The 18,304-nt window shown below is 37.0% G+C and overlaps 1 long non-coding RNA gene across 1 annotated transcript in view; it reads left to right on the top strand.

Moving 5' to 3' along the window:
- LOC128911898 (uncharacterized) overlaps positions 1-12,548 on the top strand; it is a 39,883-nt gene extending 27,335 nt beyond the window's left edge. The window contains exon 5 of the long non-coding RNA XR_008467225.1: positions 12,483-12,548. This is a non-coding gene — a long non-coding RNA (uncharacterized LOC128911898). The remainder of the gene's footprint in view (positions 1-12,482) is intronic.
- The last annotated feature ends 5,756 nt before the right edge of the window (positions 12,549-18,304 follow it).

The raw sequence follows: 18,304 nt of genomic DNA, 5'->3' as shown, positions 1-18,304 counted from the left end.
TGAGGTCATCAGATCAAACATTTCTTTGCCTGCTTTTGACCCTTGAATTCTTCATGCAAGGCAAACACCTCCGAGTCTCTTTTACGATGTAGGAATCTACTGGAGATCAAAAGCTTACTCATAAAAAAAGTAATAACAGAAGTAGCTGAAGCTTTAAAGGGATATAAATGATAATATTTAAATATATTTATTAAATAAATATTTAATATTTAAATGATAATATTTAAAGGGTTATATAGGATAAGAATAGACATTACCTCAGGTGCTCAGAGAATGTAAGATTTGGGGTGGGAAATCAGGAAGATGGTTAAATTCACTATTCTGACATCAAACTGCTGTTCCTGTCACCACTTAAAAAATAGCAAAATCTTTTGAATTCATTAATGCGATGAAATTTTTCAAAGATACATTAATACGGACTTTATGGAGAAATTAGACCTGAATGATAATGACTGAAGCTCTGTAATAAATATGACCATTCTGATAAGCATTATTTCTTTAATATATGCTGAGAAAGTGTTTAGAAGATGCTCAAGATTCAGAGGAATACTAAGGATAGAAATTTGGTTATAAACTTATAATTCACTATAGAAAAAACAGTGATAGTAAAAAACATGATGAAAAAAAAATGCAAGCAAGCAAAGGAGAGTTCTCTAGCCTTGTGATTTCTTTATCAGTCCTTACTGCCAAGCTTTGGCTGGGAATTTCATGGAGGGAACATGGGAAAGACCAGTGCCACGAGAGAAAGAAAAGCCCTTTCGCATATCACGTACTTCAGGACTGGAACATGGGGCAACAACTGAGCTGTGCGCTAGGAATGTAGCATTGTTAGCCCTGAAACCTACAGGGCAAGAGAGCAGTGCAAGGCACAAGATGTAACCCCCTGCCCTCCCTCAGGCACAGTTGTTGTCAGCTGTAATCAATTAATTGCACTCAGCCACACCCAGGCTGCTGAAGCAGATGCCAGACCTTGTCCTGTGGGATCTTGTGTGGAGCTGAAAGGGATGTTGGTTCTTGTTTCTTCTGTTCACATCTTCAAATTCAATTCAGAAGTGAGGTTTGTTGTGGTTTGTTTTGCTTTTTGTTGTTGGGTTTTTTTTTAATGTATCCGTATATGTGTTCTTAAGTGTTTGAATATGTTGGGCTTTTTTGTTTCTGTTGTGATGTAAAGCTAATTTAGGTCAGTTTCTGCATGTGTTCAAAAGTGTGCTGTGCCTCAACTTGTATTTCCTCCTATGCTCTTTTTTTGGAATCTTGGTGTGTAAGTTTCTTTTGATATTAGTGGCCATAGAGTAATTTGGATGGATCTAATTTGCAGAGCTTTATACATACTAAATTTACTTCTCTATTTCAAAAAGAAGCCTACTGTAATACTCACTTTTCAGAGACTGCAATCTTAATGGATTTGGTCTTTTTTTTTCCTGATAAGGGTCTTGTTTGCTTGAACTTTCTAAAGAATCTGCGAACAATTAAATCCATGTTTGCAGAACCCTTTTAAAGCATTAGTCTCAACAGACTTCCCAAGCAAGATACTCTTTAGCTAATTTATTTTTTTTTTAAACTAAGCATCCATGTATATAGCTACCCATGTTAATATTAGCCACTATACTCAGACAAAAAAATTACACCTAAAAATAGATTATATTAGGAATGCATGCAGATTACCTCAGCCTTATCCACGGCAAGAAAGTTTCCCTAAGACTGAAACCTTGTTTTGTCTATCATTATGGATCTACCTAACTTTATCAGAAGGTTTGAACAATATTACAGCTTTTGGGATGCTAATCTGGTTATTTTGTTTAAGATATTTGACTGTTATCTTGGTTCTTTGTTTACAAAGCTGTTGGTCTTGTTCTAACATCTTGAAACCTTTCTTGATTCTTTCTTTTTTGCTGTTCTTAGTCCTTTAACACCTTGATTTGTGGTTTGAATATTTTGCCTGGTCAAGTGGTCTTACCTACCGAATTCGGTGAATATGGCATATTAATATTGCATTCTTGGGGTTGGTGCAGTCAAATTAGAAGAGAAATAACTCAATCACTGGCTGACGCATGAAGGAAAAAGTGTAGTTTATTCCCAGATGTATGCACAGCTGACCTTCCCACTGTTCCATGGCTATGTGTTTAGAGTCCCCCTACCTTGGTAGTGAAGCTCTTTTCAATGTTTTGGAGGCGTGAAATGATCACATTTAAGAACTCTCATAGGATCTCCTCCTGGGTTTTTGGAAGTTGTGGAGGCTCAGTGTGGATTAAATAGTCCATGATGACGTACGTTGTCATAGAGGCACTGTCAGTGAAGTGCTTGTCTTCTTACTATCTCTTGTTTCATGAAAAAAATTTGTTTAGTCACAGCAGGACTGGATGAAGCCTATTTTTAGTTATTACAATCAGAAATATCTTCCCTCTTTCTTACCCTAGCTCACTTTATCTCCTTGGCTCTCTTCTCTGACAAAATCTTGCTCCCATTAAAGGTCCAGGAGAGTACTATCATTCATTTAAATGAACTCAAATTCTCTCGTCGTCTTTTTTTTTTTTTCCCCCCAGTGGAAGTGCTTGTTTAATGTTTTCAAACATGTGTGAGACTTTTCTGTATCCTCTTCTGAAGGATGTTCAAAGGTATTCATTCTATTCATTTTGACAAGTAAGGCATATGAATAGTCTTATCAGTTCAATAATATAAGTGCTGCTCTTTGAAATCAGCTTGGTGAGTGCTATTCCCTATTTCTTCTTTAATTTTGTTATCTGCCCAAGCTCCTTTAGAACAACAGTCTGGGAAAGCTGGAATATCAAAGCTTCTTCCAAATACCAGTGAGTAATACATGTTACTGAGGAGGAGCTTCTGAGCTCCTGATTTTGGGAGCAGTGGCCAAATCCCATGTGCTGACAAGGCCAGAGCTTGTAATGGTGAAAGGTTCCATGTCCCAGCAAAGGTGGGTGTTCTCCCTACGGACAATAGTTCGTGACCAGTCCTATATTTCTGACGTCGTAACTCCATTTCACTTTGATATTTTACAGCAAAATAAATTTTTCCTGCATCCAAAAAATTAAGTGTCAGTGAGGGAAATTGCACAGATAGAACTTGATGAACTGGACTGATTTCTCAGAAGTATGGTAACTTCTGCTCCCTACTCAATTGATGAAATTAATGAGTTTGGTGACTCCAGTCCTTGTCTACAGACATCTCTTTTTTTTTTTTTTTTTTTTTTTTTTTTTTTGCCTTTTCTTTTTCTTTCCCTCAAGAGCCACCACCAGCAAAGCTGCTACTAACTGATAATAACTGAAGTATTTGTTGATACCACCACAGGGATAAAAAATCAGCAATGAATGAGCACAAAGACTGAAATTAGAATTATTCACAATGGTGTTGAAATATATTAGTGGTAACAGAGATGACTAGGCTATGATATTCAAGAAAAACTGGAGATTATTTTTTTTAAGTGTTTCTTAAAAGTAAATCTTTCAATAGAAGACACAATTCTTTAAGCTCGTTATTCCAATACAGGAAAGCTACACTTACCAAAAGACTAATTTATTTTTATAATAATAAATTCCCAAATGAAACAGCTAACACAAATTAGTCACTAACAAGTGTTTGTAATTATATGGGATCTCATTCAAAATCTGAACTGCATAGAAAACTTTTTTTTTGTTAACTTTTTGAGTTTTTCTAGTGGAATTGAAACATATAATAAAATGAGGTTTGAGGTAATCATATTGTTTAATTCATATAAACTTCATTCACTACTTTGCTAAGCATTATGTTTCCCTGTAAAAATGCATTTAGAAGAAATACGTTCCAGTCTGAGTTGGTGTTTTTGTTTGTTTGTTTAGCATGCGGGCACACACACAAAGTTCTCTGGATGCTTTCTACTCCTCTAGTTTTACTTTCAATGCATGTATATAATTACATGCTCATGTTGTCACGGTAATGGAAACTGGAGTTGTCAGAATGTGGAAATCACTTGTGTTAGGCTGGAACATAGAAGTCCAGTGAAAGATCACCATGCGACCATACTACTGGTTTAAGGTTGACGTGGCCAGAAATTTTACAGAGTTGTTTGTTTCTTTTTTTAATTAGTATCTAAGAAGCTTTCTGAGTATTAAGATTACTGAGCATTGTATCTTCACGTGTTGGAATCTCTACTTCAGGCTATTTACACAAATTTTTGTAATGTATGGGTTTTCTTGTACTCGATGCTGTAGTCCTATTTGTTAGCAGGTTCATTCTCATTTCCTAAGTTCAGAGGCGCTTGCAATGAGGTTTCGTGGATGCACCTGAAGGTTCAGAAGGGAAAGGGAAAGAGGGAGGTTCAGGAAGAGATACACAGCCGTTACTAGCCCTTTGAGGACAAATGGTAAAATGGGACAGGGCCATAATTGATTCTGTTTGGCTTAGAGAGCTTCCTGACTTTATAAAGTTTGAGGGAAAAGTTACATTAAATCTTGATTATATGTAAGAGTTTTCAGAGCATTTGATGAAATTATATTTTCAGCTACTTTTGTGGTTTATGATTATTTTTAAGAGAAAAGAACAAGTGGGGAAAAAAGTCTGGAAGAAACCTTAAGAAATTGTCTTAAATACAGAACCTGTTCTAATAAAACCACTCCTGAGAGACATTTTTCTAACCGGTTTCCAAAGCTGTCCAGGGATTGTCTGTTTTGCTTGCATATCTGTCTTTAGCTCTGCAAAGTTTTTTTTCATGTCTAGTTCAAATCTCCGTTGCTGGAATATAACTGCGTATTTCTGTTGTGTTAAAGTGATGGGGTTTTAAATTCTTTTCTAGAATAAGGTCCAATATATCAATCTTTTCTTGTAGATTGTCTTCTAGACTGCTGCTCTTTCAAATTAACTACACCTTATTTTTAAGCTGCAGGCAGTATCCACAACTAAACAGTAATCCATTTAAGGCCTTATCAAAAGCAGGTAAAGCCAAATGATCATTTCGGGTGGTGTTCAGGGCATGCTTTATTCTGCCTGTAAGGCTTCCAGTATGATACCTGCTTTTATTTGCAATAGCTTTGTAGATTTAGGTTTAGCTTCTGATCCAGATGCTTCAGTGCAGAACTGTTAGGCCATTTCTCAACCTACATTTCTACAGTTGATTATTTCTGAGAGTAAGAAATAATGTAGCTATTCTTGAATCGCAGTTAATCTTTTTTAAACCATTTCTACCAAGATCTTTTTGGACCCTAATTGTGTCCCCCAGTGTGCTTGCAGACCTTCCTAGCTTAGACCTACCTTCAAACATTATGGGAGCAGTCTCTCTTCTGCGATCAAGATTAATGATGAAAATAAAGAACAGTACTAGATTCAGTGCTGACCAAGAACTCCATTTGATGCCTTTTCCTTTTACACAGTGAGTTCCTGATAACTATAGTATCGCTTTTTTGTAAAGCTATTTACCCTGTAGTAATACTACTTACATGATGTTTCTTGCTTAGACCAGGAGACAGTCCTATGCAATGATGCCAGAAGTCTTCCTAAAATCATGAAATGTGACATCAATTATTTCCCATACTACGAGTCTTGTTACGCCTTGTTCTTGATAAATCCATGCTCAGTTACTCATTTCCTGGTTTTGTTTTAGGTGACTTACAAACTGGGAAAGTAAAGAAAGTTAAAGTAACCAGGCTGTAATTTCTTCCTCCTCCTTTTAAGGCAGGCATTATTTTTCCTCTTTTAAAGGCTTTTGTACCCATATCCATCTATCATATGCTCTCAGAAATAATTCTAACAATAACAGCTTTTAAGCGGTAACAGTTCTGATAGTCATACAGCTCTCTAGAACTTTGGATAAAACTAATATGGCATAGCCAGTTTTGAATGATTTTACCTACATATTTTCCTAATCTTTTCTTTCCCTGGTCTATCCTGATATTCTCCTGCTTTCCACCCCCCCATCCCCCCCCGCGGTAGCTTTTGATTGTGGAAGCCAGTTGAGTACAATTGAGTGTCTTAGTAACAACTATCAATAAAGCAGTAAACACTTCAGGCTTCTTGGCACAGTACGTCAATAGTTTGCTTTCACCTTCAAGCCACTGACCAACCAGTAGTTTGCCTCGGTCCTCCTCTTGCTCTGAAGTGTCTTTGTAGAATTTCTTTTTGTCCTTTGTCTCTTACTAATTGTACCTCCCTTTACTTGTTCACTTTTCTGGTGCTGGCTTTGTGTGCTCATGCTTTTATTTTATCCTTATATTTGACAGTTTCCACTTTCAGATGTTTACATCTTAAGCTTGAAGTCAATGAAGAAATTAACTTCTAGTCATGATGACTAAAACTGAAAATATTTATATCCTTATTTATATCCTTCCTTTCTATTGGGTCAATTAGCATACCCTTTTTTGTTTTCATTTTTGTTAGGAGAAAAAAACCTGCCTTTTTTTTCTTGATATCTTTGTTCCATACATCTGTCTCAGGCAACTTTTTCAATTCTCAGGGTTTATTTAAATGTTGCTTCTTAACGTCCATTGTTTTCATTTGCTGTTGTCTTACGTGATTTCCTTTTTGTGGTTACCTGTAAATTCAAGTGCTAGTCTAATGAATTGTTCAGGTTGCAATTTGGGTAACTTCATCAGTTCAGTGTGTGGTTCCCCTCATCGCTTATACTGTATTTTTTAGTTAAAAGCCACCTTATTTTATACATAGCGATAAATCAATGAAAAAATTTAATGAAGTTATGAATTTAGTTAATACTTTCTTCTGTAGTATTTGCATACATGACTTCATTTATAACTACCTAAATAAAAGTACCTCTCCATTCCTGAAACTGAGTAAAACATAAAAGCACCTTGTCCTTAAGTGTTAGTACCCCTGTCCCCAGCTGGGGCAAAACAGATGAATCGGGTTCTGGGTACTGCTTTCACTGCCTTACAGGTTGTTACTGATACAACATATTCCCCAAGTGACACAAATGATTTTTTTCACACAAATCTGTGATTTGCTTTTTTGTATTTTGAATTTTTTGTTAAAGACACTTTAATTTGACATTACTGAATACCCAGATTGGGTAGAGTTGCAGAGTTGGGTTTGTTGGTTGGTTGGTTGGTTTTTTTTAACATCTTTGAGATAAGGAACTAAACCCTTGCTTTTATGGAACATTTTTTTTTCAGGAAGCCTCTACATCAGGTGTTCCATATATTCCCTGAACCATATGTTCACTATTTGCAATAGTTTCAAAAATTTAATCAGGAAAGTGAAAGCAATACAGTGGAACGTAAGAAGGAGAAAAGAGCTGGAAAAAAGACAAGGAAACTTTAAAAGGAACAAAGACCTAGGTCAGGGGTGGGTGTGGAGGGGAAGCCTATTCCTAAATACGGTTTCATGCCTGGAGTCGTCCACACTTGTGCTCCTTGGTTTACCCCACCTCCCTTTAGGTGGCTGATGAAATCCAGTACACTAACTCTAAAATCCTGAGTGCTCTGGGAACGGCTTCCCAGCAAGTAATTTTGCACGCCATAGTGCAGCAATCAAAATGAACCAAATCACTTAAACAAAACTTTTATTGTACAAATGGGAGCGAGTTACTGGCAAAGCATTCTCTGGTTGTCTTATGTCATGAATTTATCTGCTCTACCTGAAATTATTTAGCAGACATTTAAAGTTTTGTGGTTAGAAGCTGCAAAATAGCAAGCTTATCTTTTCACTTTCTCTGACCTATAGCATTGCTTTCTCAAATACTATTCATACTGCTTGGGTTTAGCAACCACAGTGATTTAAAATGTTAATGATGTGTGACAGAGTCTTTACGCTTATTAGCTCTCTTCCTGCCTAGTACAATTAAAGCTGATAATGAACCTTCTACAACCCTAAAGGAGGGAAACTATAAAATGGTATTTTTTTTAAAAAGAAAAACAATTCTATCCAAATATGTCTAAGAAGACTTTGAGAGAGATATACAGGCATGTAGCATCATTCATCTAGTTACTGCAAAATAACTTGAGGAAACATGAGGAATAGTTTTACTGCATATGCTTCTGTACCACTTTGTTCATAAACTGGGCTAAGAATTACTAGTGTTACTGTCTGTCTTCACTGTAAAAAGTGTTTTGTAAATCTACATTCCCCTATTGGTAGGCAAAAAAAAAAAAATTCCTGTTTTTTTTTTTTTTTTTTCAGTGGAAAGAATGCATGTTGAATTCTAATGGAAAACAAATTTTGAACTGGAGATTGTGCAAATAGGCATTTCTGAATGGTACTCATGCAGGTTCCAGTTCAGGGAAACATGTAAGCGTGTGTGCAGTCTGGTTTTTGGTAAGATGGGCCTCATCAGAGAACAAGACGTTTCACTTGGCTGATCGCAAGACATTGTGCTATGATGTCTGCTGTACTTTAAAGTGCACTGTAAGAATTATTTGCAAAGATTATTCAAAAAATATATGAAAAATGAAATTTGGAAAAAAACCCAAACTTGATATGCATTTCAAACCCAAAATTATCTTAAGTTCATTATTTCACCAAGAACAAGCGGGACAGGGAAGAAGAGTTAGTTGTTATGCTGTTCAAAGTGTCTGTGCCAAATAGGGAAGCTGATAGACAGTGGGGGTAACAGACCTTGTTTATTCTGCAGGTCTCTTGTGCTGAGATTATGAATTAGAGAAAAATGTGGCAATGGATTTGTGATGTGGAAGCTGAGAACAAGCTAAACTCATCTTAGACAAAAGTCATCAAAAGCCAACGGAAACAGCTTTTATGTTGTTTTTGGTTTTTTTCTGTGAGGGGAGTTATTCTTGAGCTTTTAATTGTCTTGGCCCACTAAGTGGACACACATTTTATAATTCCATTACCTAGGTGGACATTTCTTATTCAGCGTGCTCTGAATTATTTTCATTAGCTTTGGCAATGACTCTTGTTACCCTGGAATCAGTATGTCCAAACATATTGAGTGCTTGCAGGAGCACAGAATGCAGAAGTTAAGCTTCGAAAGAGTTTTGCTCATTTACCTGAGAAATTTAATTTTGATTAACATATGTTATCATTCAAAAATGAAATAGTTCTTCACAAATTCTCATGAAAACTGCTTTAGCAGGTATCAGTTCTTGTTATTACTGGGGCTCACTATTTGACAATTATAAAAAATTAAGCCTGCCTTTGTATTAATAATGTTCTGCAGTCTAAGAATAATCTCAAATATTACTAATTCTGTCTCCTTGTGCCAGTTACTGGTGCTTTTACCCAGAAGTAGATATTCAGCAGTATCCAAACTTGTAATAGTAGCATAAAGAGTAACTGGTTGGGCAACAATACTGTATTGTTATGGAGAAGTACAGAGTGGGAAATACAGCATGTACTTTTAGATAACTAGTACTGTTGTTTGAGCAACAGAACTGTATTAGGGGTTGGATTCCTGTTCCTTCCTTGCTTAATTATTTCTTCTGAAGCGTGTGGTTGCACCTACGTGTCTTTTTTGGTATGTTGCCTTGCTTCCGACTTTTAATATGGGGTACTCAAATTATATTGATGCTGAACAAAATGTATTTTCTGCTTGGGCTATATATTTTTCAAATAGCTCTTAATGTTTGATTTGCCTTTCTCGCTGCTACTGAGCACAGAGATGATACTTTGAGAGCTATCTACAATGATTACAGGAGCTCTTTCTTCTTTAACTATTCAGTAGAGCCCCTCATAGAGGATGTAAAGTTGGGATTAATTGCTAATCATTTAGTAGTCATCAGTGCATCTCTGGGATAATGGAAAGATACCATTACCACTGGGGCTTCTACTAATTTCAAATATGATGTCATGTATCTGAGCTACCTGGAGGTATATACTCTGACAGTGATTCTCAGGCTTTTTTGTGTTGGCAGCCAAAGCTTAATACGTAGTGCTGCTGTTTTGCCTGTCTTCATCTTGTCTTTACTTCCAGAAACAGTGTTTACAATGAGTTATCTAATGTTTCTGTGTAATAATGAATGTACATTTGTTTTCAGTAGGACGCGGTCTGTAATTCAACAATCCATTGCCTTCTGCAGCAAAGTTGTGGTTCAGAAGTTCCTTGCCTCCACCAGTTTGTAGCCTCCCCTGCGTTCCATTTAGCTGTTTCTGGATCTTAACTCACTAAAAGGGGTTAATTTTTTAGCCTGGATTATTTTAGTGTCTTTATGTAAATACTGTTACACAGACAGGTGTATCTGTGATCTGTGGCAAAGGGCCATGAATCAGTGGCTAGCTTCATTTTTGAAATTGCAGTATAACTGCACTGGTAGGGCTGAAAGGAGAAATTATGAAATATCTCAGAGAACTTGGCACATACTGACTCCTTGGTGGTCGTGTAGCTGGGCTGTGAAACCAAATTCTGTACTGCTATCATCTCCCCTGGTGGGATGAAAGTAGACTGCTGAGTACCATTTACACTTGAGCTGCTGTTAACTGTATGGAAGGGGGATTGTCAGTTGCTCTAGCTAGTGTTTTGGCGTTTTGGTCTTCAAATACAAATATCTGCATGCTTCTACAATTTTGCCTTAGTTATGCAAATGTCATTGGAGGGGATATGAACAATTTAACAGCTTATGGGAAACTTCAACAGGGTTAAGATATATCAGGAGCCATTGTTCTTTGTATAAAAGTGTTCTGGATAATCGAGTTTCTGTCTCTACAGCAAACTGGAGGAATTCTTGATCCTGACAGAAGTCAGTGAACATTTTGCTGCTATGTAGTTAGCTTCAGGAGAGTGAGGATTTCACCCTCTGTATCTCTAGCTGATCAACAAACCGAATGCTAATGCTGTAGAAGGGTCTTAATCTCCTAGGAAGCAGCAGCAGAAATGCAGATAATATACTTGTAAGGGCACCTAAATATGTTACAGTCATTTCACATGCTGTTTTGCACACTGTATAAAATTACATGCCATCCTAGTGAAAGAAAAAAGTGTCAAGGCTTTCAAGCTCTGGGGGAATGTTCTTGTTATATAACTCAGTTGTACAACTTTCACTTAATTAGCGAGGTTTTGTATAAAAGCATACTGACCCAACGGATCGTAGCTATTCCTGTAATTTGATTATAAATGTAATGCCTGTGTGACACCTTTCTGCCTATGATGTTACGTGTAATCCTTTCTGTGTGTGGCTACAGCTCTTGGAAGTTCTATATTAAACTCAGTGCTGTGGTTACTCGTGAATGAAATTACTGGAACAGTGTTGGAGGAAAAAGTACACGGAAGGATTTAAGGCAGAACATGGCAAAGCAAAGGCTGCAATTATCTGCAGCTGAAAACAAGTAGCTTTTAATATGTCCATTCACCTAAGAAGGGAGGGAGAATTATAGACCACATGCTCTTTCTTTCTCTTTTTCTATCATTTCTCTTCTTCTTTTTCCTTTATACAGTTTATCACCCATAATTTCAGGATGTGTTTTGTTTCTTTAAGCTGTTTTATCTATAGGCTTATGAGGTCAGTCATGTGTGAATTCTTTTGTTAGTCACCTCACCTTTTGCCTTGATGATAGAAAATTGATCAGGCCTAAAGTACAAGTTCAATAGACAACCCCCTTGGTCCTTTGTCTAGGAGAATAGCTACCATTGAAGGCCATGAGCAGGTTGCTATTAATATGACAGCCTGCTCTATCTCCCACTGTAATTTATAATGAAATACCTAATCTCCATTATTTTGATCCAAGCAGGCGATCCCATGAAAAAGTCTTTTCATCCAGTTCCCAATGGCAGTTACATGAGAAATGGCAAACCAATAATTTTTGTCAAGTTTTTTAAGCCAACAGAAATGCTTTTCCACTGCTACAGTTTCAAAAGGCACAGATAAAGCTCATTCACTGAGATGAATGAAAAAGCCATCTGGGGTTTTTCTTTTTGACTTCCTTTCCTTTTCTCCATCCTTGTAATCAAATTTGAGCAAAATCAAATGGGGCTTTCTATGAAAGTACCTTTTGTTGATCTGAACGAGCTGGTAATTTACAAAATACCCTTCCTTTGTGAGGAAGGCTAAAGAAAAAAAGAATCAGTAGCTTTTAAAGCTGGGCCTTGGTGGGACTCTAAATGCAGTGAAAGCAGTCTGTGTTGAGAGATTGAAATGCATTTCAAAGCCAGGCCTGAGTCAGGGTACAGGGAAGAAAAAACCTATGTGCATTTTATAAGAAGAAAAACCTGAATGGGAAGGGGGAAAGAGAGAGAGAGAGAGAGAGAGAGAGAGGAAAAAATCTGGATAATACATTAATCATTATTTTGGAAATTGTCTTCCTTACTGACACATACTGCGTAACTAGTGATTGAGAACTTGGATTTTTGTTCTATTATAGGCATCTCAACGTTTGTCTGTGCTGCTTTAAAGTTTGAGAGGCAAGGATCCTTGAACACTGCTGGACTATGTTTTAAATGTGTATATATATTTTTTTCAACTTTGCTTTTTTTGGTTCTTTTTCTTTTTTTTTTTTAAACCTTGCCTGTGAAGTATTATGGGGAAAAATACTTGCAGGAAAGCTGCGTTTATTCTTTTTGGCATGCTAATGTTTATTTTTATTGTATTTCTGCTTACCAGATTTCCTAGTGGTAATTATTTCCCATTGACTCAGACCAAAGGACAGTGTGGACACCTAACAAATAGTAAGTTTATGCCTTGTTTTTGTTATTTGTATTTCATGATTGATGTGGAAAGCTGAAAATGTTTGATTAATTGCAAATTCTGTATTGTAAGAATGTTGTACAAATGTATGAATCTATTAACATGAAATATTGATGTGGTTTAACTCTTATCTCTATTACTTACCATGACTGTTTAGTCAAATACAGATAAGTGCATTGTTCTGTGTTGAAGATAATACAGCTTGTGAAATAAACACTAATTTACATGTCATATTCAAAGATGTGAGCAAACCTAGCCCATATTTTAATCTCTTCATATTTACAGACTTGCTTAGAATGCAAAATGATCTTTTTCCACTTGTGTTTTGATTCGGGATATAAATGCATTTGAAAAACAGCTTCCTAGCTGCACAATATAAAATATTAGTGGCAATTTTACAAAAATGTAGGCACTTAACAGTAGAAATTCTGGGTTTTATTTTTTTTAAGAAAGCTTCTTGTGTTATTTTTAGCTTCGCTTATGCTGTATTCTGGTAGGAAGAGTAGAGAGGTATGAGTGTTGCTGGCTAAGATCTTATTATTGTTGTTAATGAAGCACTAGTAAAACCACTCGCTTTTAAATTATGCTTTGAAAAGAGAAACTATGGAAATAATTTGAACTCTGAACTTCCAGTTATAAGCTGTCTGTTTTAGATGGCATAGTATCAGACATTATTTGTTTTGTGTTCTTTATATATATGTGTGTATAATGTCGTGATAACTTAGAAAGCACACTATAGGAAAACAGGCTAGGATAAGTCTTTTGCTTTTCAACATTATCGAAAATCCAAAGTCAACCATATGAAGTTTGAGTGTGGTTTCCATTAATGAGATCCCAAATTATTTAACAAATGGCTTCCAAAGTATTTTCTTTGATGGAACCTGACATCTGATTGCATTGGAGAATGTCAAGAAGTCACTTTTGTTTCTGAATTAATTTCCCACTCCTAGTTCTTGCTATCCTATTCACTTTCAATTTCCTACAGGATTTGTTTTCTCACATGGTTTTGAGCCATTTGCTGCCTCCTAATGACTGACTTACAAAACAGCAAATGTGGAAAATTTCCAAAAAACTTTTTCTGGAACTATCACTGCTGCATATTTTGAGATTTTCTACCATTTTCTGTATATTTAGAATTGATGAAGAAATTAGTGAAATGAATAGCTTTGCTCTTTGATATTTTTAGCAGAACATCAGGCTTTCCACCCTGAGAAACAGGATATACAGTACCTAGTGGGAAACTTCTCTAGTGCTGAGTACGGAAACAAAGATGCAAGTAGCTGACTTTGTTTGGATCGTGTCATTTAGATAACGTAAGAAGCCATGCTTTCACAGGCTTGCATGCCAGTATCATATGACACTTTTTTTGATTAAATGATTGTCTCCTTACCCCTCCCCCCTTTTAAAAATAATAATTAACTTTTCTTTGTTCTGTTTTGTATCCTTCCTCCTTTATACCTTCTTAAAGATATGGTCTTCATTAAAGACTTTGTCAAATCTAATAGGTTTTAATTGATTATTTAACACATGAAACAATAACAAAGCATGATAGCGTTCCTCATGGTCTTATCCTGGTATCAGTGCTTGCTGTCTTACTATGTACTGTTCCTAGCACAGCACCAGTTTGCTCAAAAACTTTGGGACCAGTCAAAATATAAATATTAAGAATTATATGGAACGTGTAGAGAACACAGATTTTTATCTCTGTGTGATCTTTTCCTTCTTGCAAATTCTTTTTCAGTTTTTAAGGATGTGATCTTGTAAGTAGAACAAATGACTTGAATTGGGATGAAAGTGTTGAATGGAGTTCTGACTTTGCCCCCTGCTATTTACGTGTATTTATGAATATGCTCTAAACTTTTCCCTAGACTGAGTTGCACTCTGTGCCAGTACTCAATTTGTGGCAGAATGTTTGTAAACGACTGTAAGGTTCTTAAACGTGGGTTAGATCTTATAGGACTACTTCCATCTCTGCCTGATTTCAAGTTGCCAAGTCTTGTGCAACTCAAGCGTGTCTTGCATTAGAGTGTGTTGAATTAGTATGATAAGTTACTTGCAGTATTTATTTAAACAAATGTTCTCCATCATTTCCATCACCTGTTAGGAAGGCAGGAGAGACTCATAGCAGCAAATGACGACTACTTTTTTTGAGAATGTGTATAATTGTGTGCTTAAATTGTATGCATAATTATTATAGTGTCTGATTTGAATCTTTCAGAGGACTTTACAGTAATGAAACAATAAAATGGGGAACTGAAGCTATATCAAATAAATTTTAAAAGTACTTCCTCTGTTAGAGAACATAATCCAGTGCAGCATAAACTGAAGAAGGAAATGCACGCTATGACAGGTTAGCAACACCAAGGGTGAGCTGTTGTAACTGTTGAATATAAGTAGATAATTCTAGTGCCCAAGGTTAGGGTGTTTAATCTGATGGTTTGGGTGTTTAATCAGGTTGAGTTGGATTGGGATGGGAAAAGATTTTTCAATGGACTTTTCATTGGCTTTTTTTTTTTTTTTCCAAATGTTTTAAACAGCGAGAGGTAGGGACAAAGGATGATAATTCCTGAGTCTCATGTGCCCTCTAGGGTTCTGCACTGCCTGCAGGAAACACTTTTCCTTCCAGCTAAATTGTTCAGTCACTAAGCACTAAAAGCGTACTCAGCCTTAGTGAATATACACAGAAGCTTATGGTGTAGCTGGGTTCTCATAAAGATCATAAGAAAATGTAGAGCTAGGCAGTCTCACAACTGGAAGGAGTCCCTTAAAGGAAAACAAAAGGAAAAAAAGGCCACAGAAAGATATGGGAATTGGAGTGAGTATAGAGTGTTAAAGAAGAGATAAGAGAAATTTGGAAGAGTGGTGGGTGGTGTTGAGATAAGAAAAGGGCATTAACACTTAGATGTCCCTGGGCCCAGGCCTTCTCAAGGTCCTAACCACCATTTAGATTCACTCTCCCAGGGCTAATTGCTGTATTCAGTTGAAAGTGATGTCTGTGTTTGCGTTACCCTAAAAATGGCAATTTTTAAAAGTTGATTTTTCTTACTCTATTGCTACCATTGGGATTTTGAAAGAAATGTGAGCTTCTCCTCTGAAACACTAATAAAGTGAGACTTCGCACTCAGGGGCTGAAGAGCAAAACAGGATATGTCTGCAGTAGTGCTGGACAATCCTGTTTCAATTTTTCCTGGGGCTGATGCTTAGTGACATCAGGTTGGGGGGCTGGGAGTGTTGTGGTATTGTTGATCTTAATTTGAAAAGTAGAGTAACATGCACAGTGTTCTCTCTTGTTCCATGAAGCCCTTCCTCAAACCTGTCGGGATGCTTCCGAAATTCTTCAAACTTCAGACCTGGCTTTCAATGAGCATGGTGGTTGTCAGTTAGGGCTGGGACAGTAGTATCAATGCATTAAAGTACTGATAGCGAGTATTATTGTGGTCACTTAGAACTGTCATGCTGGTGGCATTCCTGATACACTGGGAGTTTGGTGTAGTCAGGCCGATAACGCAGATAGAATTTGCTGTTCAGCATGAACTGTGTGATAAAGTGTGTTTTTATTTGGGGTTTTTGTGGGGGGTTTTGGGTGTTTTTGTTGTTTGTTTCTTTTCAACAGCTCACTCTTTGTGGATTCAGAGAACATCTGCAAAATATCTCAGAAAATTCTTTTTGTTATTTTGTGCCCCTACTTGGACTTCGCATTTAATCAGATTTGACTCTGGATAGCAAACACTTTGCATTATGTGGAAGGTAATACAGAAAGAGGTGTTCTTGTAGAGTATTTCCAATGATCCAATGCTATTCTTGTAGTTTTGTCAGATAAGGAAGACTCTTTTTTCTCAAATTGACCATTTGTTATTTATGTTTTATTTTGTTTATGGTTCAAAGATCATAAAATTTGTGGCATAACTGGAACTACAAGTTGTAGTCGTCTTATTTTCCTGGGTAATAAAGTAGACCTTGGAGACTCTCACAGGTATATTTGTTGTTTCAACTTCTTCAGAGACTGCGTTTGTAATAGCACACCAACAGCAACATCAAATGAGCTTGTCCTATCCTCTCCTGACAATCTGTCCTCAGACTTAGAAAGCTGGCAGATAAGGGCAGAACTACAGGAGAAAGGGGTGTGTAACCGCTCTGTGAAAAGACTTGATCTGTAATAGGGTTCAAAGGTAAAAGTACCATTTGTTGCAAGGCTCCTTGCTTTCATATAGCTAGAATGCTTTTTACCTGAGAAGCCTCCGCTGTGCTCTCCTATAACTGATTCGGGGAGTGGAAGCTGTGCATTCATTGACATAATGTTAATACAGAGGGACGCCTTTTTCAGCATAAGTGCTTGTAGCCCTTAGCGTGGTATTTCTGATTTTAGCTGCAGAACAGCCCTTCCACTTTACTTAAAAACTTACTCTGTTTAAAATAGTTTTGTTGCAGTCAGTCTATGTATAGGTGGAATATTTAGAGCAGCTGGCACCAGAGCGCTGTATGCTTTCTTAGATAGTCATTCATTCCTCGTTCTTCCAGCGAGTACCCCGCTCACAGGGACACCTGAGGCTCCAGGCAGAGCAGTCTCAGTCCTTGTGCCATGATGTGCAGCCGAGCCACAATGCCACCTCTGCCCATGCTATCTTCTGAGCAGTCCAGGCTCTGCTCTCTGAAGTATTACGAATAAACATCTTCAAGTGCTGACTCTTCTCCTTATTTTGAAAGAAAGTGGTTTAAATCAATTATCCGGAGTTGAACAGTGGTTAATTTGGGGCGGGAGCGAGTTATGTGGTGAAGGATCCCAAGTGCTGTTGCTTTATCGTGTCCATCTCTTGCTGTCACAAGGAGAGTCTGCGGTAGATTGCAGTATCTGTTTCTGGTCAAAACGTTACAATTTCTATGTGATGTAAAGGACTTGTAGCCATAGTTTCTTAGCAGTGTCTATCAGGAGCGGGTCGCTCAGAGAGGCAGCAGGTAAAGTCTACTAGAGGGGTTGTAGCTTGCTGGAGCTGCAGTAGCCTCTCGGGCCAGCAAACTCCTTAACTATGCATTGGAGTTCCACTTTCTTCTGTTTGAAAGATAGTGCGCTTGGTGCTAAAAGGCTGTATTAGTGCTTGGGATAGCTATGCCTGAATTCTACTGACAACTGCATTCAGGCAGTTTCAGCTAATTCTATAAAATGCATTTTTGGAGCCTGACACAAAGAGTATCTGTTAAAGAGCAAGCACAGACTCTGGTGCTGTAAAGTCTCTGTTTCTGTGTCAGATAATCCTTTATAGACAAAAAAAAAACCACAACTAGTTTTGAGATCATAGGATGCCATGCATGTTCCATATACAACTTTATCTACGTTGCTGGCATCTTAGATTCTTGTTTGCAATAAACTATACATGAGTCTTAGTGGATGGAATTTGACTGAAATCATCAAACTTCTAGACTAGGGATTTATAGGGATGTTTCCTGTTCCTTTTATTTGGAATTGAAGAGTGTCATGATGTATCATGGATAAGTCTCTTGGATTATTTTTTTTTTACTTTATTCATTTTGTTATATCCCTTTCCTACACTGTCTTATCTTTCTTTACTACTCTGTACATTTGAGCGTTTTCTAGGCCATTGATTGATGACTTTGATGTCTGTTTATACATGCAGTAAAGACTCAGTTTTTGACTGAAGATTCTACGTACTTCTGTGCCGCCTTACCTGTGAAAGCAGAGCAGTATTTCTATGTTAGCCTCGTACATCCACCCCTGAGTCACG

This window comes from Rissa tridactyla, chromosome 6 (genome assembly GCF_028500815.1).
Source record: "Rissa tridactyla isolate bRisTri1 chromosome 6, bRisTri1.patW.cur.20221130, whole genome shotgun sequence".
NCBI classification, from domain to species: domain Eukaryota; kingdom Metazoa; phylum Chordata; class Aves; order Charadriiformes; family Laridae; genus Rissa; species Rissa tridactyla.
This window is presented reverse-complemented; position numbering and strand designations above follow the sequence as displayed.